Consider the following 27,061-nt stretch of genomic DNA (forward strand, 5'->3'; position numbering starts at 1 on the left):
CACAATGAGATTTAGATACACTAACCTTAACTTTACTGCAATAATAGTGGTGCTTTACAGTAGTAATACTGTAATTGTGCATTATGTAACAACTTCAATTTTTAGGACTGGAATTGCAGGACTTTAAAAATAAATTTAACATGTATTGATCTTTGCCAGACCGATTATAGTTCACTTATAAACTTATCTTGATTTACTTCTGCTTTGCAATTATTTCAAATAGAACTTTTTGGCTAGAACTCCCACACAGCCTTTGGCTCTTTTAAGAGCTGTGCAGATGACTACCACTGGACTCTATCTCTATTAGCCCCTTTGAACTTGCAGTGAACTTAGAAAAGATGGTGCGTAGAGCCCTGAGAGGAATGCAGGGTGAGCTGTTTTTTCATTGAACTGGGTAATTTAAAACACCAGTTCTGCTACACCTTTGCCAATATAATTAGCACATCTTCAGTATTTTACAGCAAATTGCTATGCAATGCTACTTATTTTATGTTTTGATAAGATACTTGGTGGTTCATGCTTGGAAGCTCTGTTGCTGGAAATTCTGGTCCTTGTGAAGTTGAAGCTCTGCTTCTTTCCAACCAAAGGGCTCTCCCCTCCTACTCTTCCTGATATCCCCCTCCTCTGTCCAGACCTCCCCCCTCAGTCTGTATGGCCGCTTTCCCCTCAGACGCCTTCTTTTTAGACATGCCCTCACCCATTTCCTTCCCTCATTTCCCCTCGTACCTCGATAAGGAGGCTAGCCAGTTCACTGTTGGATTTTGACCAACTGCTATATGGTTTGGCCTCTGACCGTTTTCTGGATATGCTGGCTGGTAAGCTCAGGGACAGTCATTACAACCCCGATTCAAGAGTTTGATTACAAGGATACTCAATTTGTCCTTTCTAGTACAAAGCTCCCTGAGCCTACAACACTCGGGGGCCCCTGCCTGCAAGTTTGAGTCATCTGGAGCACTGTGCTTGGTTTGTTTATTGCATTTATAGCAGAGTCCAAGATTCTCTGGTATCACGGCGTTAGTTACAGAAAGTGCGAAGAGGCAGTTTGTGAAGTGCACAGCAAGTACAGGTGGTATATAATGTACAAGGTCAGTGTTTGTGCACAATCTGGCAAAGCTGCGCTTCAATTTGAAGCCTGGTGAGATTGCAAGTACAGTGGGGGCTAAAGATATCAGAACCAATATAGTGCGGTTCAATGCAAAGCACAGTTGAGAAATGTCAAATCCAGTGGTTACAGGTAGGTAAAAAGCAAAACGCAGCATAGGGCTGAGAAAAGTCAAACCAGAAGTTACAGCTCCCCATTTGTTACGGGGCATCTTCCGTGTGTAGACAAGACATTAATCGTAAATCGAAGCAATAGAGGGGGCAGTGTATTCCTCCGCATGGTGCATAGTCTAAATCGGTGTTAAAATAAAGTAAAGTTCACATGCAACACACAGCTGGTTCAGAGGGTTGTGTGACAGTCTGGAGTTGAGTTTCCATTTTGTTTTCTTGGCCACATCTTACTTTGCCAGAGGACCCTGTGCACCACCTGAGGGTTCTGTTGGTCTGCAAAATGATGTTCGCTGGGCCTCCAAAACCCAGAAACCTGTCTAAGTCTGGAAGCTGTTTGGAGCACTGTAATTGCTCCCAGAGAGGGTCCTGTGACCCATTGCGTCTCTAATTCAGTCTCCTCTGCGTGCCCAGCCTGAGTGTCTGGAGTCAAGGGCCAATAACAGCAATGGGGTGCTCCCTGTTTGAGCTGGAAAAGGGTCCAGGGCCAGAACACCTGCTCAAGCCAGGTCTTCGCCGAGCTCACCCCTTAACTGACTCCTGCTTCCACACATGGGGATCCTTCTATCCATTGATTATCCATTCACTGCAGCGCTTTTGTTACCTCTCAGAATCAAGGGGCATTCCTGTATTGCGCCCGGTTTACGATCTCCCCCACCTTCCCTCTCGTGGGCCTCACCCTTTCTTCCTTGTCTACACTTGCCTATTTCATCTACCCACTCTCCTGCAACTTGACTTGCCGCCATTCCTCATACTCGCTCTTCTCCTCTCCTTACCTTCTCTCATAGCCTTCAGCCTCACCTCGATATAACTTCTCCCTCACTCTCCAGCCTCCCCATCTTTCTCCTCCCCCGCCCGCACGTCCAAGTCCGACTCAACCGAAGCCCAGGATCTCCAACCTCCTCTGTGTCCTTCGCTGACCCCTTGTGAATCCAGTGGAGTCATCACGGATTCCCCGGCAGTGACCTCCTTCCATGCGCTACCTGATTCTGACCCTGGGGCGGCTTTCTGAGAGAGCATCACATGGGAGGAGACTTCTACCCGGGAGATCTCATTACTTCACTGATGAGAAGCAGTATCTCCCTCTTCCCCATGAAGATGACCCTCTGATGCCCCAGACTCTCATGGCATACTGTCGGATATGTTTTCCCACTAGTAGGTGAAGTGAGCTCTCTTCATATTTCTTTTGGCCAAGCACACAGCCATAACTCACGCTCGCTCTCTCTCGCGCTCTCTCTCGCTCTCCATCCAGAGTTCAAAACCCTCAAACTTCACACTTGGTTTCTGAAAGGTTGAGATATAAGGATTGGGACCTCCCGGATGACTTGGTGGAGGTGTTGCTTTCTGCCAGGCGGCCGGCAACCAAATCCCTGTACCGTTGGCGTAAGTTTTGCAACTGGTGCAGAGGACACAGTGTCTATCCTTTTCAGTGTTCCATTCCCATGGTTCTGTCTTTCTTGCTTTCTTTGGCCCACAGCGGTCTTAAGTGGGTACCATTAAAGGTTACCTGGTGGTGCTGTCGATCGTCAAGCGCTCGTCTGAAGAATAAGATTCCTTTGATTTCCCAATTTCTTAAAGGGCTCACTAATGTGTTCCCACCGCCCCTGTTTCAGGTGCTGGTATGGGATTTGAATTTGGTCTTGAAATTCCTGATGGGTGCTCCGTTTCAACCTTTGCACTCTTGTCCTTTTGAGACTGTTGTCTTTCAAGACTGTATTCTTGTTTGCGGTTACTTCCGCTCGCAGAGTGAGTGAATTGCAGGCACTTTCATCTAAGCTACCCTTTACTGTGTTCCCCAAGGATAGGGTTGTACTGAGGGTACATCCATCCTTTCTACCTAAGGTAGTGGCTGAGTTTCATTTGAGCCAGAAAGTGGCTCTTCCGGCTTTTTATCCTCCTCATTCTGGTAAGGAAGAGGAGCGACTACATAGGTTGGACCCTAGGAGAGCTCTGAGCTTCTAGATTTCTAGGATGTCCAGGGTCAGAGTGGACGACCAACTCTTTGTGGGGTACGATGGACACCGATTGGGCCAGGCTGTTACCAAACAAACCTTGTCCAGGTGGATTATCCTCCCCATTACTGAATGTTACAGATTGGCGGGCAAGGACCCTCCTGAGGGTTTACGGGCTCACTCCACTAGGGGAATGGCTGCTTCCACTGCCCTGCAGTAGGGCGTTCCTATTGGGAATATTTGTGACGCAGCTACATGGGCTTCTATCTACACCTTTGTCAAACATTATTCCCTGGATATGCTCCATGGTCAAGATATGGCTTTTGGAAAAGCTGTCCTTTATTCTGCCGTCTAATTGAGTAGTATAAATTCTTCTCCCTCCATATTCTGGTCCTGCTTTGGGAGTCTGTCAAAGATGTGGAATACGTTGGAGGAACATCCAGTCGAAAGAACGTTACCAGTTGGTAAGTAACTTGTTCTTCTATAAAGTATCCTGCTTCCAGTGGACATCCTGACTTCTTCACCAGCACTTTATACTCGAGGCTGCCATCTTATTGTCAAGAATGCCACGTACACCACTGAGAAGACTAGTTCCTAGAAAGGTCTCATCTGTGCTGGTGGAGCAGGAGGGAGAGTTGCGCTACGCAGACACAGAGGAACCCCAGGATCCTGAATACTTCATCAGTCTCCACAAATGGATGGCGACTGGGAGGCTGATATGGTCCCTAAAGAGGACTCTCACAAATACTTGCAGAGAAGCTCAACACTGGCCATGAGGGTACACTATGACCAGAGTGTGTATTGTAGTTGGATTCAAAATTGAACCAAACATTTCTAGGGAGTAAAAAGTACGAGTGCCCTAGTCCCCCCAATAGTTAAATAATGGTCTAATGCAGCAGATACAGCATGCGTTGCCCCCCCACCCCCTCCAAAAGGCACGCTCTTTAATAAGGGTAAATGGAAACGTACGATGTAATACTGCGCAGAAGACCCTAGAATTTCAAGCTTCAAAACGAAGTTGGTATATGTTCATTCAAATTTCACAAATCGAGTTAGTCGCGATTTCAACAATTCTGATTTATTCGGTCAGCCGACACGTGTTTCGACCCCTCAGTCATTATCAAGGCAAGTTGAATTCTGTATAGCGCTCCCTTTTTATTGGGTCATAATGATAATCAGAATTTCCAGGTTAAAGAATATGAGAAGTCACCCCGTCCTCCGCGGTGAAATATCGTGGTCAATGGTGAGGAAAATCCTCTGCGTATTAGAGGTGAGATTGGTCACTCGCATCTGTTTACTGCGCATTAGTTGCCTGACCTTCCTGGTAATGGAAGCTGAACAAATTCGGCGTGCCCAGGATTACTTGCATCCAGTTGCTGGTCAAATGTATAGTATGAATACCCTGTTCAAAGTAAATAAGGGTTTGATCCTGCAACTCGAACTGCATGTATTTGGGTTCACCTTTACCTCTGTCCAGGAGTGCTTCCTTTTTAAATTGCATGGACAAGAGAAGAAAGGCTGATGTTCCCAACAGTTCTGGATCACATCTAGGAGGAAGAACTTCTGGTTATGTGCGCTCAGTTCTTGAATTCCCTCCCCCCCCCGCCGACTTTTACTCAAGGACCGCCTCCAGAAGAAATGTAAAGCTACAGGAGATGTGCCCCGGTGTTAGACACACAGCCTATCCCTCATCGAAATGTTCTTGACCTCTTGGCGAGGTCAGAAAGGCAGATGCCTTCAGTGAGATGATGGCTAAGGGGGCAACCATAGTTAAGGCAACTGCTATTTTGGCAATCCTTTCCAGATGGGACCAAGAAACATGGCGAAGGATAGTGTTGATTTTTCGAAAACCTCTCAGAAGACAGTCACCAGGAAGTGTTAGACATTCTGAAGGAAGCATCCAACCACACCATCAGTCCTGTGATGAAGGCAGTGGTTAACAATGCTATATTGCATAGATTTGGATGGCTGAGATGGAGTGATTTCTGTCTGGATGTTGAAGCAAAGGTCTTGGATATTCCCTTCAAAGGCAATACATTATTTTTGGCAAAAAATGGTCTACCTGTTCCAGGACATAAAAGTGGACATAGACACAGGCAAGGGATATGTGTTTACAGCAAGATGAGCCTTTTTGTCTCTTTCCAGGTGCAACCGGCAGATCTAACTCTACAAGGGAAGGTGCCTGGTCTTACCACCAGCGTCACCAACTGTATCATGGGGTACTACTACATACAATAATAGGGGTACCAGAAGAGATTACTGGGACATGCAAAGGGCCCTGCAGGGCAAGGCTCTAACATCCAAACAGGATTGACTCGCCATCCAATCCCTCACCTTCACACCAAACCCCAGTAGTAGACAGTTCTGCAAACAATGGGCAAAAATAACATCGGACGAATGGGTCTTGATATCAAAAAAATGGACCACATTTTATAATTTTAAAGAAAACCATTGAGGAACTCACCTGTCAAAGCACTCTTCAACAAAGCAAAGGGGTCTAGAAGAAAGTCTCCTGGCACAAATAAGGTACAGTCAAAGGGGTGCTACCCCCCTGAACTCCACTGCTGTTAAGACATATCACGGACCTAAACAAGTTAATAAAAAACAAAAGTTAAAAATTGTTCTACAAGGAGCCTCTTACAGTAAGTTATGCTATCGCTAAAACAAATATTTTCACATCCCAATCAATATCCCACAAGTATTACTGAAATTTGCCATCGACCAAGCATTGTTATTACCTGTTCAAGGTTGTGCCATTTGGCCTCAGTGCCCACAATATTCACCAAGTGCCTTTCTTCGGTAGCAGTACACCTCGAGCACAATCAATCAATACGTTTATTTGAATTTCTCAATTCATAAAACTATAAACACACAGAATAGTATACATAAAAGAGTAAGGGAGGAGTACCAGAAACTCTCTGCACTTGATTATATCCAGCAATAACCCAGGACAGTAATATGATCTTAACATTTCTTTGAGAAACTGTTCAAGGTTGAACATAATATACAGTCCAGTGCTCATGTTCTTATACAGTCGGGCACAAGGAAAACCATGTCTACTTTAGTTAGTGCGGGGAACCACAATGAAAGATGCAAAACGGTCCACAATGGAGATTACGGACACTGCACTCGCTGGGAATCTCTATAAACTTTATCAAATTGCATTGTGTCCATTGGCAAAACCTGGCATTTCTCTGAGCTCATTTCTTCACCATGCTGTGGAAAATGTGAACTGTCTGAAGAAAGTTCTGTATCATTTCCTTAGGAGTCATCTGTCATTTAGGCTTTGCATGTCTTTTCCGGGTATGCTTTCCATCATGCATCTTGCTCGTTCTGAACTGTAGGTTGGTGATGCAAGCCCCCTCCAGGATTACCCCCGCAGCAGATGGTCGCTGCTCCAGTGATGCTAAATACGGCTACAGACAGAGGTTCTCAAACTCTTAACTTGTGTCGTCAATGATGCAACTTGTAAAAGCGTTCCTCTCCATCAGTGATCACGTATTTCTCCCTGCAAGGGGGGAGTGGCCACCTAGGAGATCTGACAGCAAAGTTTTGCTTTTCACAGGACGATCAGCACCTTCTCCCCAGTTTGCTGATGTTTGTGCTGTCATGTGGACACTGCTCATTCCTTCTACCCTTAAAAGGAGATGTGGCCTGAAGTCTAATGGACAATGCAACTACAATGTATGTAGTCGGCAAGCAGGCAGCGACAGTGTCGGGAAGCACAAGAACTGTCCCTCAATGATCCTGAAAGTATATAATCTCCCGGGTTTGCTGAACTCTACTGCTGATGATGTCATTGAACGTTGGAAGCATGCCACAAACAGCACAGCTGGCTCTTGTCTTTCTCAAGTGGGTGGTGCCTCAAGTAGACCTGTTCGAGACAGAACAGAAAGTGCAAACCTTTTGCAAGCAGGTACACTCAGAGACCCTGAAAGGGAGGCATTCTTGTTTTACTGGTCCGGGATGTTTGCCTCCACCGTTACACTGATACCTCCAATCGGAAAGGGGGGTGGCCAACATGAACTTGCATCGATGCTGCCTAATCTTCATAGCTCCAGCTTTGGCTAGGCAATTTAAGGAATTCAGATTTTGCCCTTCTGAGTGAAAACATATCCACCTTACCCTGAGGTGTCACAGACCTCATAGAAAACATTGAGTCTCAAGGATGGTTCAAGTATGTTTATTAAAATATTTGCGATGACTATGGCCGTCCCTCTCGCCTCCCATGAACCTCCTTTCTAACCCAGGCATCCATAGTCCCTGATTAGTGCTAGAGATAGTTAACCCCTTCTGTCTAATATCTGTCTTGATCTATTGATGCTCTTCCTGAAAGCAGGCTCTCTATCTCCCACAGGGACTTGCTAACCTTCCCTACTCTTCCCAGATGTTAGTATTCTAATGGGAAAGGTTCACTCCCATCTCCTGTCACCATCTTTTGATAACTCCTTCCTCACCCCTCGTATTCTACCACTTCTACTAATACTCCTCCTTCCTTGCACTCCTACTGCACTCTTGCTGCTACTGCTCTGCCTCCTTCTACTACCACTCCTCCGACTCTGGTAGTCATCCTTCTTTCATGCAGTTTAGTGTATTTCATTTGTAGAGCGCACCAAGCCCTTGGGCAACTGGGCGCTGCGCTTGCATGTTATAGATATAGACTGTTTTAGAGAACACTCAGGTTAAGGGCTGTACAATAATGGTGCAGATGATATACACATATCAGCAGGAAATATACATATAATATTCAAAGGTCAATGTTAGGCAATATACAATACACAGAGTTAATTCGGTGAGTGGACGCAATAATGTGTATATCTGGATCGTGGAGGGCTTCAGGTTATGGGGTGGCAATCTTGCTTGTGAAGCAAGGCTTTGGTTTTATATCTGAATGCATGATAGGATGGTTCTTCCCTGATGGAAAGGGGAGGGCGTTCCATTTTCTAGCCGCTAGGACCGGGAAGCTTGCTCCGCCTGCACGTTGTTGCCTGAATCTAGGTATAATGACACTATGCAGTACCAGTCTCTTTCACTTTTATGCCTTACTCTCAGTAGGGATGAAAATTGCTGGTAGCTGGGAGCTGTTTAGCTCTTGGTTATAAAAAGGGGAGCCTGGTTAGCTTGAAACCAACGGCTACCAGGAACTACTTTGGACTCCACAGGCAAGTGGTGCCCAACCTAGTTATGTAATAACTATGTAGGTTTGAGAATGTGTATAAAAAGGGAAGTAAGGACACACCTTATATAAGAGACAAGAATTTAGTTCACATCTTGCAGCCACGTTCGATTTACTGCACGCTCTATACTAGGTCCAGGCTCCCTAGAGGTAGCTCCCACCCAACGGGTGATGACTGATACCCAGGAGCTGCTTTTTTGCTCCTAGGCAACAAATTCCCTGCACTGACCTTTCTACCCACACATCTCACACACATGAACACTCGCACTACAGAACCACTGACCCCCTCCGCCCCCCCACCCCCCAAACCAAACCTCCACAATCCGCCAAGCACTTCTTTCTCCTGCTGGTCTCTTGGTCACCATCCACCTCCTCCGTTGACCTCACCCACCCTTCTGTTTCCTGTCTATTTATATATCCCTCCCTCGCGCTGAGACTTGGTCAACTGTCACTGTCCAATCAATTTGCTTCCTGCCCCTCCCAAGCATGCATGTGTGAAAAAAGGCTTACAAATGTGTCTTCTCCCCATTCGCTTTACCACACAGACTTGCCCGGGAGATCTGGTGGTGCTGAAAGATGGAGTTGACAGTTATGGTTTCAGGGTTGTATTCTCTGTGACCCTGCTGGTAATCCGGGCACCGTTCCCCTTTTAGTCCATGGTGGACTACTGGATTGGGACTGCAGGTCAGCTCCGTCAGTCCAGTGTGTTTTACAGCTGCTCGCAGCAGCTGTGCTGTGTCTCTGCGTGGCTTGAGCCATTATCTCTTTTTTTCTCGCCAGAGTGATCCAGTCTCTGCAATGCTGGAGCTTTGGTGTATCAGTTAGCCATTCTGATCTTCCAGGCTTTCCTCGTCTTCTCTCTATGTTCACTGGCAGCTCTTCTCTTTCTGTGGACTCTGAATCTGAAAGAGAAGACTGGAGAGTATATGTTTTCATAGGTAAGGCTGGGGACCTTGTTCGACACAAACATGATCACACAAGTGGGGGTTGGGGGAGTGTGAGAATTGGAATTGGTTTTGCTGCCTTGCCCCTTCGGGCCAGGGCTCGTTATGTAATCTCCCCTTTCCACCTCCCAAGGACTATCGCAGGAGTGTGTAACCCTTTGGACCAAGGTTTAGGATTTGCCCTTGTCACACAAGCCAGCCATCAAGATCCAATGTCACTCAACCTGAAGGTGTGGTTCTTGAATTCTCAGCATTTGGCCATGTGAGCATCCCTGGGTAATGCTGGTCTGTCCTTCACTCTGCAATTACGAACTCTCAACATATGAGTTGCTGACTGAAATGGAAACGCTTCTGTGTCTTGTGTAGGAAGAATAGTTGTCATAATTTTTCTCTGCAACCACCCCGGATCCTGACGTACCTTACACGCTTCCATTCAGTATGCAATGTTAATATTGCGCTTTATATCAATACCATGCTACACATACTCGCAGAGTGTTCAAGCAATTCATAAAAGGACTGCTTCTGATATTACCACTAGCGTGGCAATTCCCTCCAACAGGATTCTAAATATGGTTCTGATTGAGTCGCCATTCAAGCCCATACTCTTACGTCCCGTCCCCTTTCCTCCATATTGCATGGGACAGGAGACGGAACCTTTTTCACCAGAAAAAACCTTCCCCTTTAAATTTAGAGGCGCGTCCACAATCCCAACTTCTCCCCGGGAACTCATCCCCGCAACTTCCAGAATTGGATAGACGGGGGCCTTGAAACCCTGGGGCAGATGTACTCGGAAAACAAACCCCGGACCTTCGAACAGTGCAAGGAGACATTTCGGCTTCAAGAGAGGGACAGATTCACGTACTGCCAGCTCCGCCACTGGTGTTCGCACCCCCGGACCCTCCAAGCGGCAACTCGCCCCCCGACTCCTCTGGAGCTAACTCTCGCGGATCTGCCGGCTAGAGGAAGAACTTCAGCCATATATAGACGCTTCTTGGCGGATTTCCTGGTGGCAAAAACCCGATGCATGGCCCAGTGGGAGGCGGACCTAGGCCACCCGATTGAGGTCCAAACATGGGTGGACATATGGTCCCGCACCCACTCCTCCACCTGCGTCACCAACAAAGAATGTGCATACAAACTCACCCTGCGTTGGTATTACCCCCCTCTCAGACTCCACCACATGAATCCACAAGTGGACCCTGCCTGTTGGAGAGGCTGCACTCAGCCAGGCTCTTACCTTCACATGTGGTGGACGTGCCCCAAGATCCAGCAATTCTGGACCAGGTGTCTCTCAACCATTGAACAAATCACCGGCTCCGCCCTCCCACTGGACCCTGAAACAATTCTGCTGGGGATCCCGGTCCCCGGAATCTACCCCCGCTCCGGCAACAGGGCTAAGCTCCTCACACAATGCCTCTTGGCGGGCAAGACCGTTCTGGCCCGTTTCTGGAAGTCGCAAGATGGCCCCTGCCTAGCCCACTGGTGGGGAGAACTGTGGGACATCTTGATAGCGGAAAAGGTCACCGCAGCGAGAGCAGGGACTCTGCACCGCTTCCAGAATGTATGGGCCCCAGTGCTGGACTATGATCAGCGATTTCCCGCAATGACGTTCAAACCAATCAACGCCCGTTGGGCCCTGAGGGACCGGGAGAGTACACACCAGGCGGGGGTGATAGACTGAATCTCTGGCCCGGGAAAACCGGAATGATGGGGGGAAAAGGACACACAGCCAGAATCTTTCGTTTGCTATGTTATACTGCCATCCGATACTGTTTGTAACCTATACTGCCTTGCTATAAATAAACATTTTTTAAAAAAAAAAAAAATTTAGAGGCGCGGCCCTGGGAGAATGTGCTCCCCTGACTCTGCCCACCGGCGCCAGTCCCCTTTTCCGCTTCGACGGGAACAGGCCAATTTCACCAGCACTGCTGGGTTTGGCTTCGGCCATGTAATACCACGTGATCTTCCCAGGATACTTTCTTCTGTATTTTTGTCTTCTTTTATCAATTTTATCAATCGGGTACTTGGCCCTCTTGGCGCCACGCTCCTCCCCGGCGCATGTCGACATCAGCTGGCTTCAGCAGGTGTCCAGCCTGCAAAGGTCCCTACGTCCGACCCCCACTCCTTGCCTCCGCTGCCTTGGCCCCGACCAGAAGAACGGGTTAGCTCGGAGTTCTTTGAGAAGTCACCTCCAGAGGACTTGAAGTTCGTCAGACTCAAGTCAAGGCCCAAGGTAGGGCTGCTTTTTTCCATCGCACCCCGCAATTGACTCATTCCCATGGAAACGCCTGAGCGGGATGAATCGGCTACCGGCCGCCAAGACGAGTGGGGTGGGGGGGGTCACTAAATCCTTCCGGAGACAGTGCTGAGGGACTGCAAGGTTCTTTTACCGGGTGTTCACCCGAGGGGCTACACCTCAGTACCGCCCATATGTCAGAGGAGACGTCTGCACGCAGCACTACCGCCGATACTGCAGAAGGCAACACGCCTACCAGGACCCGTCCTGAGGTGCAGGGTAAGTCTCATGCTCCACGCCAAGAGTCCGGGAGGAGGCTGGGCCCAGTGAGCCATGCAGCTCGACAAGATGGCCGATGCACCAGACAAAATGGCTTCTCATCCGATACCGCCCCTAGGAACGGAGCAGGTGGGAGAATGAGTTACAAAGTGGGACTGGTGTCTACCAGGTACGTGGCCTTAAAGCTGATCCATCAGCATTGCAGGGCAGGGTTACCCCGCAACCGGCTAGACAGAGAGTATGCACCGTCCTCGGCAGCCGCCCGCTACCCTGTCAACATCACCTGCCACCCCAACGTCCTGTGAGATCTCTTCAGATGGGGTCCATATTTTGGGATGCGATCAGGGACATGCTCCCTGCGCCTATAGTCATTCCTCCTATGGCTCCAGCGCCGCAGGCCATGATGCAGCCCCTTCTGCCCTTGCCGGCTTATTCAATTCTGGTTCCCCTGCCTCCGCAGCAGCCACTGCTCCGGTTCCTACACCGCAGCCCTCGGCGTCCAGCACTCCTCCACCCGCTCTGGACCAGCCAGACACCCGGGTTGACACAAACAAGGAGGAGGACCCCGACACTCCATCGTCAGCCAAAGCTTTGCATGAACGGCTTGCAGGGTTTGGGGCTCCCTCAACCCAAGGTCCTCACGCTACGCCCCGCGGCTAGAACACGGATTCCGATGCAGAAGGATGTTGTTGCCTTGGCCAAGAAGGGGTGGCTCAAGCCACACTCGGCTCAGCCTATCAACCGGCGCCTCAACGTCAAGTATAGGCAAATGGAGGGGGAATCCACTCTCGCTGTCGGCACACCCTCAACTACACTCTTCGGTGATCGCTGCGGCGTCACTCTACTCAAAGCCTCAGTCTTCCTCTGCCATTGCATCCTCTGCGCTGCTAGGCAAGGAGGAGATGATCTTGGAGGCTTACAGGAAACAGCTTTATTCCAATGCCTCACTGCACCTTCGTCAATCCAACGCGGATGCCATGCTGGCAGCAGTTAACAAGATTTGGCGGGAAATAGCCCACTTCCTTCCAGAGTTTCCAGTGCAGAGCCAGACCCGCTTCAAGCAGAGGCCAACTAGTGGCTTAAGACGTCATGGAGTCCACTGTAGCCCCAATTGACACCTCTGGCCGGGCCATATGCATCGCCACGGACATGACTGCCTTGCTTCAGGCTACGAAATTCAACTCTGATGACCAGGAATGCATATTGGACCTTCCATTCCAGGGTAGTGATCTTTCACTCCACCACCCATGAACTAGATAAAAAGAAACAGTTCCCAAACTGCGAAGTCTTTATCCTTGTGGAGGCCTGCCCTAGGCATTCACCCAGTCGCATCAATGCTCCGATAAGGGGTGGACGTTCAGCCTGACCGTTCAGAGTCGTCACAGGCACAAACAACAAAAGGTGGGTGAGCAAGGGCTGCTTTCACTCCCCCTCCTCCGCCAGCCTCTGAGGGAAAGCAGGCATGATGCGCCCCTTCGGGTTCACGTGTCTCCGGTGGGAGAGGGGGCAGGCTTGCCCTTCACGCACAGTTTTGGCGTCAGAAGTTTGCGGATCCTATCTGTAGTATCCATGGGGTGGGGTACCGCCTACCTATTCCTCGCTCTCCTCCCTGCTCCCCTCCCACAGATTGGTACAGCAACTCTGTTGGCGGAAATTTGGTTGCTCGTCGAGAGCCAGGTAGTGCAGGAAGTTCCAACCTCCCAGCGAGGCTTGGGCTTCTACTCCAGGATTTTTGCCATACAAAAGAAGAACCAGGCTTGCCTGAGAGTTGTTGACCTCTCCAACCTCAACCTCTCCCTCCCTCTTCAGAAATTCAAGATGTTACACCAGCACTCATAGCGGAGACACTGTGTAGGGGAGACTGGTGTGGTCCCTGGATCTGAAGGACTCCAATTTACACGTCCCGATTTGGCAGCCTCTTCGATCCTTTCTGCGGTTCAGGGTCATGGGCTGCCATTTCCAGTAGAAGGTTCTAACCTTCTGCCTCAACTTGGCCCCCAGGGTGTTTACCAGACTAATGCAGTGGCGGCCCTCCTCAGGGCTCGGATCCACCACGTCTACCCATACCTGGACGACTGGCTCGTCAGGGCGAGATCCCCAGAGGCAGTGCATCACACTCCCTCCGCTCTCATGACCATCCACCAGCTGGGATTTTCTATCAACCTCAAGTCACAGCTGCAGCCTACTCAGAGCCTGATCTTTCTGGGCCTCATAGGGCACACAAGCTCAGAGAGTTTCCCCTCGGAGGATAAGATCATGGCCATCAAGACGCCTTAGGTCACTTCCTCAGCTGAGAGGTCACCTCGGCCTGGTGGTACCAGCATTTACTGGGGATCATGGCAGCATTCCTACTGGCCGTCCCACACGAGACTCCAGATTAGGAGATTTAAGCTGCACTTCGCAGCTTCATGGAATCTGGAGCGGGGCTCCCGAGCAGAACTAGTCAGCATTCCTCCTTCTCTCCACCAGGACCTCACCTGGTGGTCCAGGGACTGCAACCTGCGGACTGGCAGACTCTTCCGGCAGGCACCCCCCTCAAGTCACCATCACCAGATTCCTCTCTGGAAGGCTGGGGGCTATGCTGGACAAGTCTCCATGGAGTCTGGTCCCTGCAGGAGCAGGAATCCCATCAACTGGCTGGAGCTCAAAGCTATCTGGCTAGCTCTCAGAGCTTTACTTCCGCTCCTTGGAGGCAAGGACGTCCTCATCCAGACGTACAACTCTACCAGCATGTTTTATGTCAACAAGCAGGGGGGCACTAGCCCCCCACCCCATCCCTTCCGCTCTGTGCACCCTAGCGGTCAACATATGGGAATGGGTCCTAGACAACATTATTTACCTGACCGCTATCCACCTTCCGGGGGAGTCCAATCTGGAAGTGGACAGGCTCAGCAGATTGCGAGTGGACAGTTGTGAATGGCAATTGAACAATCAGGTCCTGCCGGGGATCTTCAGCAGATGGGGGCATCCGCAGGTGGACCTCTTTGCCACCAGCTTTAACAGGAAGTGTCCGCAGATCGCGTCTTGGCAGGGCCAGTGCTCTGGCTCCTAGGGCGACGCTTTCCAGATACAGTGGAACGGCATGACAGAATATGCCTTCCCTCCCACTCCCCTGGTCCACAGGGTGATCTGCAAGATGTCATGTGATCTCCACATTCTTCAGATAGCTCTGTGGTAGCCGGTGAGACCTTGGTTCTCAGAACCCCTGCGCCTCTCAGACAGGCCACCCATCCACCTGCTGGCCGTCCCAGCTCACCACCTTCACAGCAGCGGGGCAGGGTCATCCACCCTACTCCATAGAAATTAGCCCTAGCAGCGTGGTTCCTGAGCAGGTCACACTGAAGCATCTGAGCCTGTCTCAGGCTAACCTCGATCATTCAGGGTGCTAGGAGTAAGGCTACTAGGAGGGTTCCATGTCTTAAAATCGCGGCAAAACTTGGTGTGATTACAAAATATTGCAGCAAAAATACCATGGTTTTTTGCGCCACAGTCATGTAAAGGATGCGGGTGACACCCCCCGCAACCCTCAGCCCCATTATACCATTGAAGAGGACCAGGGGAGACCCCCCCGCAAACCCTGCTCCCCTTAAATGGTTTAATGGGGTACACATTTACCGGGTCAAACCACAGCATTTTTGCCGCAATTTCTTTTAATGGTGACGTTTTTGCTGCAATTTTATTACCTGATACCACTAGGAGCCAATACAAGAGTACATTGACTAGGTTCTGTCAGTGGGCAGACTCCAAGGAGATCGGACCCCTCCCCCATTAGTTGCACATTGGACCAGGTGATCTCATTCTCGGCACACCTTGCTCACTCCGGGGTGCAAATCGATACATGCTGCACCTACTTGGCAGCCATCGTTGCCTACAGGAACTCTGAGGTTTTCTCCTCCTCTAACCCGGTGGTTAAATGACATCTGGCGGGCCCACCAGGCTCTACCCGCCCATCAACATACCACACCCTTTGTGGGACCTCAATATAGTGTTGTGTTGGGCGCCCTTTCGCAAAAACCTTCCGAGCCAATGGCATCCGCGGACATCAGACTGGTCACTATCAACAGCTTTGTTGGTGGTCTCACCTCGCCTTGTAGCGTTGGCATGATCCAACCACTGGTGGCTTCAACACCCTATACTACTTTTCACAAGGTTAAGGTGGTCCTGCGAATGTACCCTGCGTTCCTACCTAAAGTGGTCTTGGCCTTCCATCTAAACGAAGATATAGTGTTGCCCACCTTTTTTGCTGATCCCAAGGATGTTGCTCAAAGGGTATTGCACTGTCTTGATGTTAGACGTGTGCTGCAATTCTATCTGGACAGGACCAAGGGCTTCCGCAAGTCGAACGCTCTATTTGTCGCCTTCGGGGGCTCAAGGCCCGGGTATCAGGCACCCAAGGCCTCCATAGCTAGGTGGATTGTTTCGGCCTATCATGGAGGCCTATGAGGGGCAGCACAAACCACTTCCAGCGAACATGCATGGCCGTTGCATTCCAGAGACAGGTCCTGTGGCAGGTCATCAGCAGGGCAGCCACCTGGGCCACCCCTTTGGCTTTCTGCAAACACTGTTTGGGTGCCGGCTCTAAGTCCGATGCGGTTTTCGGACCAGCGGTTCTAAGGAACTTGTTTTCTTAGAGGGTCACCTCTCCACCCTGGGTCTACACTCAGTTGTAATCGCCCATACAGTAGGGAGGAAAGGGGACGGGGACGTAAGAGTAATTATAAGTTACTCACCGCAGTGACTAACGTACTCTAGTCCATAGTCCCTTTTCCTCCATACGTCCCACCATCCTCCCCACCTAATAATACTGGTTTCATTAGGCAGTGTTAATATTGTCGATGCGGCAATGGGGACTGAGGAGTGGCGCCGGTGGGCCTTGTTAAGGGAGCACATGTTCCCAGGGCCGCACCATGCACGCCTCTAAATTTAAAGGGGAGGAAGGTTTTTTCTGGTGAAAAAGGTTCTGCCTCCCGTCCCTAGCGAGGGACCCCCCCATGCAGTATGGAGGAAAGGGGACTATGGACTAAGAGTACATTAGTCACTACGGTGAGTAACTTATAAATACTCAGGGCAAACGTTTGACTTTTCTCCTGGAAGGTGGCATTCCTAGTGGCTATTACTAAAGCCAGGCGTGTGTGGGAAATAAAGCGCAGACACTCAGCAAATCATACTTGTTTTTTTCTTTTCTTTTTCGAAGGATAGTTATGTGAACCAACTCAAGACTTGCCCCACAGTTCCCAACGAGTTCCATTGCCACATTCCCATTGCCCTACGAACGTTCCAACAGTCTTTTCTAGTGCTGACATTGCACTTCATTCCCTGAACATCTAACAAGTCTTAAAATGTAACCTAGGACTAAAGACTTCAACTATTTATGGCGTTTCGGCACTTGCGCAAAGGGGGCCCCCGCCCCAAGCAATGCATTGCACAATAGATCTCTACTACGCTTTCTTTTTGTAACCAGGCCAACCAGCCTCTAGGAGTTAATGTTTGTGCACATTCCACAAGGGCAGATCAAGCCTGGGTGATGGTAGCCAGTGGGTCTTCCTATGTAACCGTGTAAGGCCAACTTGATAAGAATAAAGGAACTGCATGTAACTAAAAAGCTAAGGCACAACATCCAATTGGTTGGGAGTATATGGACAAAAAAATGGATGAACTATAGGAGTGACTGCTTTTTTTTTTTTTTTTGACTGTAAGGTAACGCTTTAGCGCCACCTATAAGCCAAAACTAATGCATTGGATTAGAGTTAGGGAGAGGTGGCATATAGGGAGGAACACAATGCTCATAGGTGTTTGGTTATTTATGCACTCAATCACTGCCCCAGGCCATGCTAAACCCTATGGCCATTTACACCCAAACACACACTCCTGTCTTTGAGAATGTTATCAAGCCTTAAAATCAAACCTTATACTTGAACTGCATTCCACTGTTCTTTCAAAGCAGTCTTCTGTCAGCTAATGGCTTAATTGGTGCTGTAAACGCGGTATTGGTGTAATAAAAATGTCCTCACCAGGTCTTCCTTTAGCGCCACTTGATTTATGAACATTGTGTGTTCTTTACTGAAGTCCTGTTAAAACAAGCTTTAGCAAAGCCAACAGTTTTGACTTGTGTATAGGTATTAGGCATTTGAAATGCCTAACTACTTCACCATTTTCAAGCTACGACCATTAATGGCCAGTTAGTACCATTATGACAATGCCTAGCCAATACCTTTTCCATAACTACACAAAAGCCAGAACTGTTGGCCTTGACAAAGCTTTACGTTTACCATTGAAACAAGTGCAAGCTATGACTGAGACTGGGGATTCATAGCTGGACCCGACTACAGGATGTATTCAGAGATGTAAATTTATGAATGATACCAATGCTGGAGAACTAACTCCTTACTCACTTGCTATCTTTGCTTACACGTTCCTTTGGGAGCAAGCACAAACACATTATCTGAGAGTATGCATGAAACCCTCGTTCTCCAGCATGGGTCTGGCACGGATTCACATGCTCGTGAATATTCCCTGTCGTCAGGCTGGGAACCCTCGGTAAAAACAGTTTCACTTTCACATGTAAACTGTGTTTCTCCTCTAAACCAATCACTGTCCTCTGGTTCATACTGCCCCCATCCAATGATGGCCCTCTCCTTAAGCCTCTCCTTTGGCAGCCATCTTCAGATTTTTACCGCACGCTTCAGCGTTGGGAGTCCTCGAGTTTGATCTGCGAGCTACTTCTATGTGTTTTTTGCAGAAAACTTTTGTTCCAAAAGAGTCTGTGTGCTCTTCACTGCCGACTGCAGGGATCCGTTGTCGGTGAAGTTCAGGGCGAAAATCGTTGAAGTTTCCAGAAAGCCATCTGGCCTAGTTCGCGCCCTCTGTCCGACCATGATGGAGGAGAAGAATTGGAAGGTCCCTCTTCAAGTCCTGCACCAAGTGTGGGCTTCAAAATGTGTTTGTGGAGTACAAGCACCTGCAATGCCTCTTCTGCCTGAATCCGGACCACAAGGAAGGAGATTGCGAGATATGCAGCAGATTCTCCAAGAAGACGACAAAGGACAGGCACAGTAGACTGGCGGCGTGGCTGAACGCCAAGGCCTGTGCCCTGTGCTCCGAGCAGGGGCATGCCCCACCCAAGGCCGGTCGGTCCGAGGAGCGGTGTTCTAAGTCCTGTGAGGGCGCCTCATCCGTGGGGCCCAAGATGAGGCCAAGCACTCATCTTGGGCCCTTGCAAGTCTGGGTCTACCAGGGTCGCTGCGGAACGGGTACCACGGCAGACTGGGCAGGATTTACCTCATCTTCCGTCTCCATTGCCAGCCGGCCTCCTCGAAGAGAAAGTCCTCCAACTAGGCTAAGCTGCGGAAGAAGCCACGGACGGAGGAGAAGGCTGATCTGCCCAAGAAGGCTGAGGCGGCAAAGGATAAGGCTTTGTCGACGATGGAGCTGGTGGCGGCTGCCCTCTCGAAAGCTAAAGGGGGTGTCCTTGAGAAGGTAGCCCCCATAGCGCTGAAGGAATCCCTCCCTCCGAGGCGCAAGGTCACCATGGTGACTGACAAGGTCTTTCGGCACGCCGGAGAAGGGGCCACCATCCTCAGAAGCCGGTTCCAGCCCTGAAGGTGGAAAAATGGGGGGTGGGTGCAAGGAGGCCCCGGATCAGTCACAGGCTGTGGCCCAAGCCATGGAAAATTCGGTCATGGATGATGAGGGCTTGGAGTTGCCAACGCACGGTCCACAAGGACTTGGGAGGTGGAGGAGGATAATCATTGACGATGACGGCGCAGGCCTAGTGGTCCGATCATGCCAGTTCCGCCGAGTGATGTGACTCTAGACATCCTATCAACCCTCCACACCTTGGTGTCGGAGATCCAGAAGAGGATGCCAAAAAGGGCCTTTACCAACAGGCCCCCGACCAACCGCTGATTAAGAAAAGGAAGAGTTATCCAACGCCCCGATTTCAGCCTCCACATCCGCGCCGGGCCCCATCTCCCCCAGCAGACCCATGCACGGGGACGGATACGGCCATGATGACTATCGTCGGAGCGGGAAGCGGGTCCCCCGCAGCCTAGGGTGCCCCCACCGGACAAGGTGTGGTTGGTACATTCCATGATCGCCAGAGACTCCGAACTGTTAGAGCTCGTGCCTGAAGAAACCGGGAAGGAGGGTTTCCTGGACCAGAGATGCAAGGCCAAGAGGAAGAGTATAATCTGGGTGGTGCCCCTCCTGGATGTGTGGGAGGAGGGCCATGCCCTCTTGAAGAACCCTTGCACAGCCCCAGCCAAGCGGAATAGGCTTGAGAAGAATTATTGGAATCCTCACTCAAGTGCCTGAGTTCGCAACCATCATCGCATTTGGTGTTTTCTGGGGCTACGAGAAAGTGGTAATCTAACCCGTCCTCGTCGTCTTCAGTCACTCCGGACAGCGAGAGTAAGAAGTTGGATGCCGTGGGAAGTGATTTACACTGCTGTGTCCACCATCAAGCCGGCCAATGCACTGGTGATCCTAGCCAGGTACGACAGGGAGCTGTGGTACAAGCTGGGTTAGATTCTGGAGTCCCCCCCCCGCACCCCCCCCGTCCAAGCCCCCTGACAAGAGGATGGGGGCAATCGCCATATACCAGGAGGAAGAGGTAGCATTGGATCACGCCATCACAGTGGTGCTGCACGTTGCCGACATGGGGTTCCAGCAAATGGGGAACAGTGACTGTCTTTTTCGCCAAGGCTGTATGAAGGCCATGAATTTCTGCCAGGAGGTCCAGACAAAGGTACTGGACATACCTTTTGACAGAACTTTTTTGGGAAGCGAGTCCCTGCACCCCATCAAGGCAGAGATGGCCCGTGCCCTGGGCACCCTCCAACAGCACCACTCTTCCTTTAGTTCTTCCAGAGGAAAGTCGGGCAGGTTGCCGAAAGTTTTCTCCTCCTTGTACTGTCAGCCTTCCAGATCTACGACCCAGGATGCCCACAGAGGCCGTTCCCAGGCCTACAGGGGTGGGCCACTGCATCGCCGTCGGGGCGCTGGCATCAAAGAAAGCCTGAACCGGCCAAGATGTCAGGCCCCCACCCATGCACAATGTTGGGAGTGCCGGCTGACTAAGTTTGTCAGCGAGTGGGAAAAGATCACCACGACAGACGGGTGCTGGATGCTCTCTCCCAAGGACATATCCTGGAATTGCAACACCGGTGTCCACAGATCCTTCCAGTGGCTTGTCGGGAGCAGCACATCCTTCAGCTCTTTGAGGAAGTACGTCCATGCTACAAAAAGGGGCGTTGGAGCTGGTTACCCAACGACTCCGGGGCTCCAGAGTCTATTCCAGATACTTCTTTGTAAGAAAGAAGACGGGGGGGGGGGGGGAGAGCTGGAGGCTCATTCAAGACCTGCAATGTCAGAACAAGTACCTAAAGTCTCAGAAATTCAGGATGGTCATGTTGCAGCATGTGCTCGGCCAACTGGAAAGCGGGGATTTCTTGATGTCGCTGGACCTGGAAAACGCAGGAAACACCGAAAGTTTCTACACTTTGTAGTGCAGGGACAGCACTACCAGTTCAAGGCCCTACCCTTCGGCTTGAAGTCGGCCCCCAGAGTGTTCACAAAGTGCCTGGCACCAGTGGCTGCCCATCTGCATCTATGGGGATTCACGTATACCTGTACCTCGACGACTGGATTATCTGGGCCCGCTTGCGAGAGTTGGCCATTGGACACGCGGAGGAGGCCGTCAAGCTGCTGACGGATCTAGGGTTCTCCATCAATTATGCAAAGTCCTGCTTGACTCATCGTAGAACGCGATATTCCTAGGGGCCAGACTCCATACACTGTCCTGCCTATCATCACCCTCGAAGGAGAGGGTAGCGGCCATTCAGGGGAAATTACAGCAGCTGTTGTCGATGGAGATGGCAGCGGTGCGGACCATCCAGATGTTGCGGGCCATGATGTCATCCTGCATCTACCTCATCCGGCTCTGCAGGCTACAGATGTGACCTCTTCAGGAAATCCTGGACACTCTCTAGGTACAAGTGTCTGGAAACTTCGCCGTTGGACCGGTCAACCCCAACACCTGATCGGCAACATTGCCCGGGGCATTTTCAGAACCCTCCATTCCAGGAATGCCACGACGGACGCTTCCCTGGAAGGCTGGGGAGCCCACACCGCACGGCTGCACACCAGAGGTCTGTGCCTACCGGAGGAGAAGGATCTCCATATCCACATCCCGCAGCTACGGGCAGCGTTCTGGGCCCTCAAGTCATTCCTTGTGTCTCTAAAGGGCAAGGTGGGGAGGATCTTCACGGACACCACCACCATGATGTTCTACATCAGGAAACGAGGGGGCACTTGATCCCCCGGCGCTCTCCAGGGAAGCGCAGAAATTGTGGCGCTGGGCCATCAGACAAGAAATGTTCCTCGTCTCTCTTCACCTAGCGGGATTCAAGAACGACATTGCAGATTCCCTCAGCAGAGAACTGTGCTCCTGCCACGAGTGGAAAACTTCAGCAGGACCAGGTGAACCACATCTTAGCCAAGTTGGGCAGGCCCCAGATCGATCTGTTTGCGACGGTGGCAAACTTCAAGTGCCAGAAGTATGCCAGTAGGTTCCACTAACCGAGGAGCTTGGGAGGCGCGTTCTCCTTCCTGTGGGAAGGGATGTTTCTGTATGCGTTTCCTCCGTTGCCTCCTGCTAAGAGTCATCAATACACTCTCAGGCAGTGTTGGTGCAAGATGATACTCTTCGCCCCTGTGCGGCCTAGACAGATTTGGCATCCGGACCTTCTCAGCCTTATGGGTGTTGCCTCCGATAAGCTACCAGCGGTCCTGGATCTTCTCGCCAGAGATGGGGTCACGGTCCTGCATCACTACCCAGGATTGCTCAACCTGAGGGCTTGGCTCCTGCAGCCCTAGAGTTTGGAGGATATGAGTTGCCTGCAGACTACAGGGAGGTCCTCGCGAAGGCCAGGGCGTCGTCAACTTGTGCGAAGGTCACAAGTGGAAGCATTTCGCTACGCAATGCCGGTCGCAGAAGATTACCCCTCCAGGATCACAGCCCCGCAGGTCCTTCATTTTTGTTATCCTTAGCCAAAGCAGTACTGACGCACACCACCTCGTTCAAGGTACATTTGGCGGCTATCTCCCACTACACCAGGTCTCCAGAAAGGTCTTCACTTGGTCTCATCGACTCATCAAGGAATTCCTCAAAGGACTTTTTTGTTCCTTTCTGCTGATGAAGGCTCCTGCCCCAGCGTGTGATCGCAACGTGGTTCTGACAAGGCTCTTGGGGGAGGGGTGGCCTTTGAGCCGATGCATCAGGCTCCTCTCGTGGAAAACTGCTTTCCCTGTGGCCATAGTCTCCGCAAGGAGGGTGGGTGAGATACAGGCCCTATCCTGCAAGCAGCCATACCTGACTTTCCACAAATCGAGGGTGGTGCTGCGAACGCACCCCTCTTGGATGCTCAAGGTTCTGTCTGAATTCCACCTCAACGAACCTTTGTTACCACCTGTTTTGTTCCTGAAACCTTTGTCACCGGCTGAGAGGGCCTTGCACTTGCTGGACGTTGCTCGTGTCCTGAAGCTCTACTTGCCACACACAAAGTTTTAAGACTTCACAGCTGTTCGTGATCTTTGTTTCTATGAACCATGGGAAGGCTTTGTCAAAGGCTTCCATCCCAAGGTGGCTTTCCGGCTGCTTCATGCACTGTCCTCGGTTGGCAAACCCACCACTGCCCAGCTGTCCATGAGCCCACTCGACCAGAGTGATCGCTGTGACAACGGCATTCCTAGCTTGTGTGCCCCTGCTGGACATCTGCAGGGCTGCTACGTGGAGGTCCATGCACACCTTCATGAAGCTGTACTGCGTCGACAGGGATTCCAGGCAGTAGTCCAGAGTTCGCCAAGAAGTGCTACGCAACCTTTTCGCTTGAAGCAAGTCTGTTCCAGAGGTAAGAGTTAATGTTATTTTAATGTTAAAGGTATTTCTACTGCGCACAGTCACCAGGCGAATCTGCAAACGAGAAGGCGGGATGGGTTTAATCGGATGAAGAGGGAGCAGGAAAGTGAGAAGGTGGTGTCCTGCAGCTTCAGTTCGGTTTTCACTGTGCGCTGAGCTTGGGTGTAAATATCATGTGAGTCCTTGTGTGCTGTGAGTGCGACTTGTGCTGTTATTGTGGTGTGGTGAAGTGCGTGTGGTTTGCTGTGCGAGAAGGTGGTTGTGTGGATTTTTGTGTATGCAGAAATTTGAGCTTTTTTTGGTTAGTGAAGCCTAGGCTTTTTTTAAAATAAATTGTATTGATTTTGATAAAAAAACATAACCATCACACCCGACATTTTCGGTTACAAGCTTTTTAACACACATTTGCATATTATATATTACTGTCTTCCCCCTGCCCCCCTTTAACTCGAGTTTCCACTTTAGTTCTTCGGGCTTCCCTTCTCTTGGGGTTAGTCCCCCTCGCCATTCTCGGACGTGTCATATTCACTGGAGTTGGCATGAGAGGATCCCGACAATGTGGCTACCATTTGTCTCCACGCTATGAGGTCCCACCTAATTATCCTCCCCTTTGCTAGCTGCCTCATACCATACTGCTGTCTCAGCGTCTGCCCATTTTAGGAGATCGTTCCACCATACCTCTAATCTGGGTCTATGGCCAGCTTTCCAGTTCATAGTTATTCTCCTTTTGGCTAGAATGTAGGCCAGGTCCTTGAGTTTGCTCACATGCTTCATGTTGTGTGGTCTGGTGAATCACCCCAACATGCATGCCCACACACGGATTCCACATCTAGCTTGATTCCCTTTTCAGAATGTCTTAGTTTAATCTCCTCCCACAATTTTCCGACCTCCGGGCACGCCCAGCACGTATGGATCATCCTGGCATCCACCTCCCCACACTTGGGGCATTTTTGTACTTCCCAAATCTGGCGATCTTCCGGGGGTGGGGGGGGGTCATATACGCCCTATGGGTGACATATAACTGTATCTGCTGCAGCCTCGGATTCCTAGACACCTTTTTATGATATCTGAGCTCTTTCCCACTGCCCGTCTTGCATAGGTACTCCTGCTTCCCCCTCCCAGTCCCGTCTCATTTGGAGCAAATCCTTACCCACTCTAGACATCACTAGTTCATAAATCCAGAATATTTCCTGCCCTCCCTCCGAGATATCATACATCGTTTCTATGGCAATATCAGGTGGTTCTGCTAGTGCTATTTCCGACCACGTTTCCTTTACCCGTTTAACTATTATAGTATATGTGATATATTGCCCCGTATGTACCCCAACTTCGTATCGTTTGGAAGTCCAGTGCCTTCTCTTCTTGCCATACATCTCCCAAAGTCGCTAGGCCTACCGGCTCCCAGTGTTTGCGGATCCCTTTCCTCAGTTGCTCATCCACCCCGCGTAGCGCCACTAGTGGCGCCTGAGCGGAGCATCCGGTCGGGTTTCCCATAGCTTGGCACGCTTTGTGCCATGTCTTTCAGCCCAGTTCCAGCAACCTCGATCGCTCATGCAACTCTGGTTTGGGTAGCCATATCCGTTCTTATAGGAAATAAGGGTCGCATTCACCCCAGCAATCTAGATTCTGCTGTCTCTTCTTCCGACAGCCACCTAGCAACATATTGTAACTGCCCTGCCAAGTGGTATAGCTCGAAGTTCGGCAGGTTTATACCCCCTGTCATACATATTCTGTAATTTCCATAGGGCCACTCTGTTTCTGGAGTTGTGCCACAGAAAGCCTCGGCATAAGCTCTGGAGCTTAATAAAAAAGCGTTTGGGCAACATGTGTGGGATATTCACGAAAAAATGTAGTAGATGTCATGATGCCTACTCCCGGGCATCCGGATCAAGTCCATCAGCCCCGGGAGCAGGCATCCAGATACTCATTAAAACCCCAACAGCCCCGGCTGGGGGCTGTTTGGATTCACTCCTGGCGCCTTAGGCGATTCTATGGCGCCAGGATTCAGTCCTGGCGCCATAGAAATCAGTCCTGAAGCCATAGGCGCCAGGCTCATAGACTTTACTTAGACCATGCTGCAAATGAGTCCAAGCCAACGTGAGGCCTGGATGGGACTATTTTATTACAGGGACTATTTTTTACCCGGGTGTGGTTCTGGGGAACTTCTTACCTGGGACTACTTTGCAGGCTATTTAAACAACGCCCGAACAGCAGCTCATGCTTCGTGTTATTCTGCATCCAGCAGCGTAACGCTCACCGTGTCTGCAAGTCGGCATGCAGTCTTCTGCCACGCCCGCCTCGAATCCGGAGCTCCTAGACAAAAGGAAAGGAAAAGAAAGGAGAAGAGGTTAGATCATGGACATTATTTGATTCCTTACCTGATTCCGGACCCAGCACATCTCCGAGCCTGGAAAGGACATTATTTCAGCACGCGTTGCTTCGCCAGCAGCAGCGCCGCGTTATACTCACCACTTCACCGCATCTTTCAACTCGGCGCTGCCTCCATCATTTTCTTCGTCGAAACCCAGCACCTGGGGGGAAAACAAAAGGAATAACAAGGTGAGCCGAGAAAACCGACAAAGACCATCTCTTGCCACCATAGGCTTACCTGCTTTACCACCGGAGGTATTATCCTTTAATTCGCCGCATCTTCCTATGCCGCACCTATAAAGGGAGAGAAAACAGCAAGTTAAACTCATGCAACATTTACCGGACAGTGTTTGGTAATACAGACTCTTCTTAACCCCATCAGCTGCCTCCAGGCAATATAATTTTGGACCCAGCTGCAACCTAACGAGGGAATGGAACAAGAGTGAACATCAGACATATTGAACTCTTTGAATTTTATAGACACTGGAGTCACTATTCCTCCGGAACTCCTCCAGTACCTTCAAACCAGTGAAGTAACTGGTATCTACGCGCCCCTGCATGCCATGCAGGATGGAGAGCTCATCATTTAAAAACATAATGAGAATACTTCTACGAGTCCAGCAGACAAGATTAGGCGGGCCAGTCCAGACTGTCATCTCTTCACTACGCATCACGTTGGTGGAGACCGCAGCTGTCCGGGTCCGATCGACGCCCCTGTGGGAACCAGGTGAGCGTAACGGTAGCCTAGGCAGGACCACCATCTTGAGCAAGGCTGCCCTTCCCACCATGGCTAGGGGGAGCTTTGCCCAGAACTCCATGCTGTTCTTGATACCTTCTACTGCCCTCTCAGTGTTATATTTGTGCTTGTCTGCAATCGTGTGATATATGTTAATTCCCAGGTATCTGAACGTTCTGGTC

General features: G+C 50.3%; 1 protein-coding gene across 1 annotated transcript in view; it reads left to right on the forward strand.

Annotated features, from left to right (window-relative positions):
• The window catches only part of UBE2B (ubiquitin conjugating enzyme E2 B), a 350,201-nt gene that overhangs the window by 236,835 nt on the left and 86,305 nt on the right, over positions 1–27,061 (forward strand). The window lies entirely within an intron of this gene.

Source organism: Ambystoma mexicanum, chromosome 3p, assembly GCF_040938575.1.
Source record: "Ambystoma mexicanum isolate Mex_15411 chromosome 3p, UKY_AmexF1_1, whole genome shotgun sequence".
NCBI lineage: Eukaryota > Metazoa > Chordata > Amphibia > Caudata > Ambystomatidae > Ambystoma > Ambystoma mexicanum.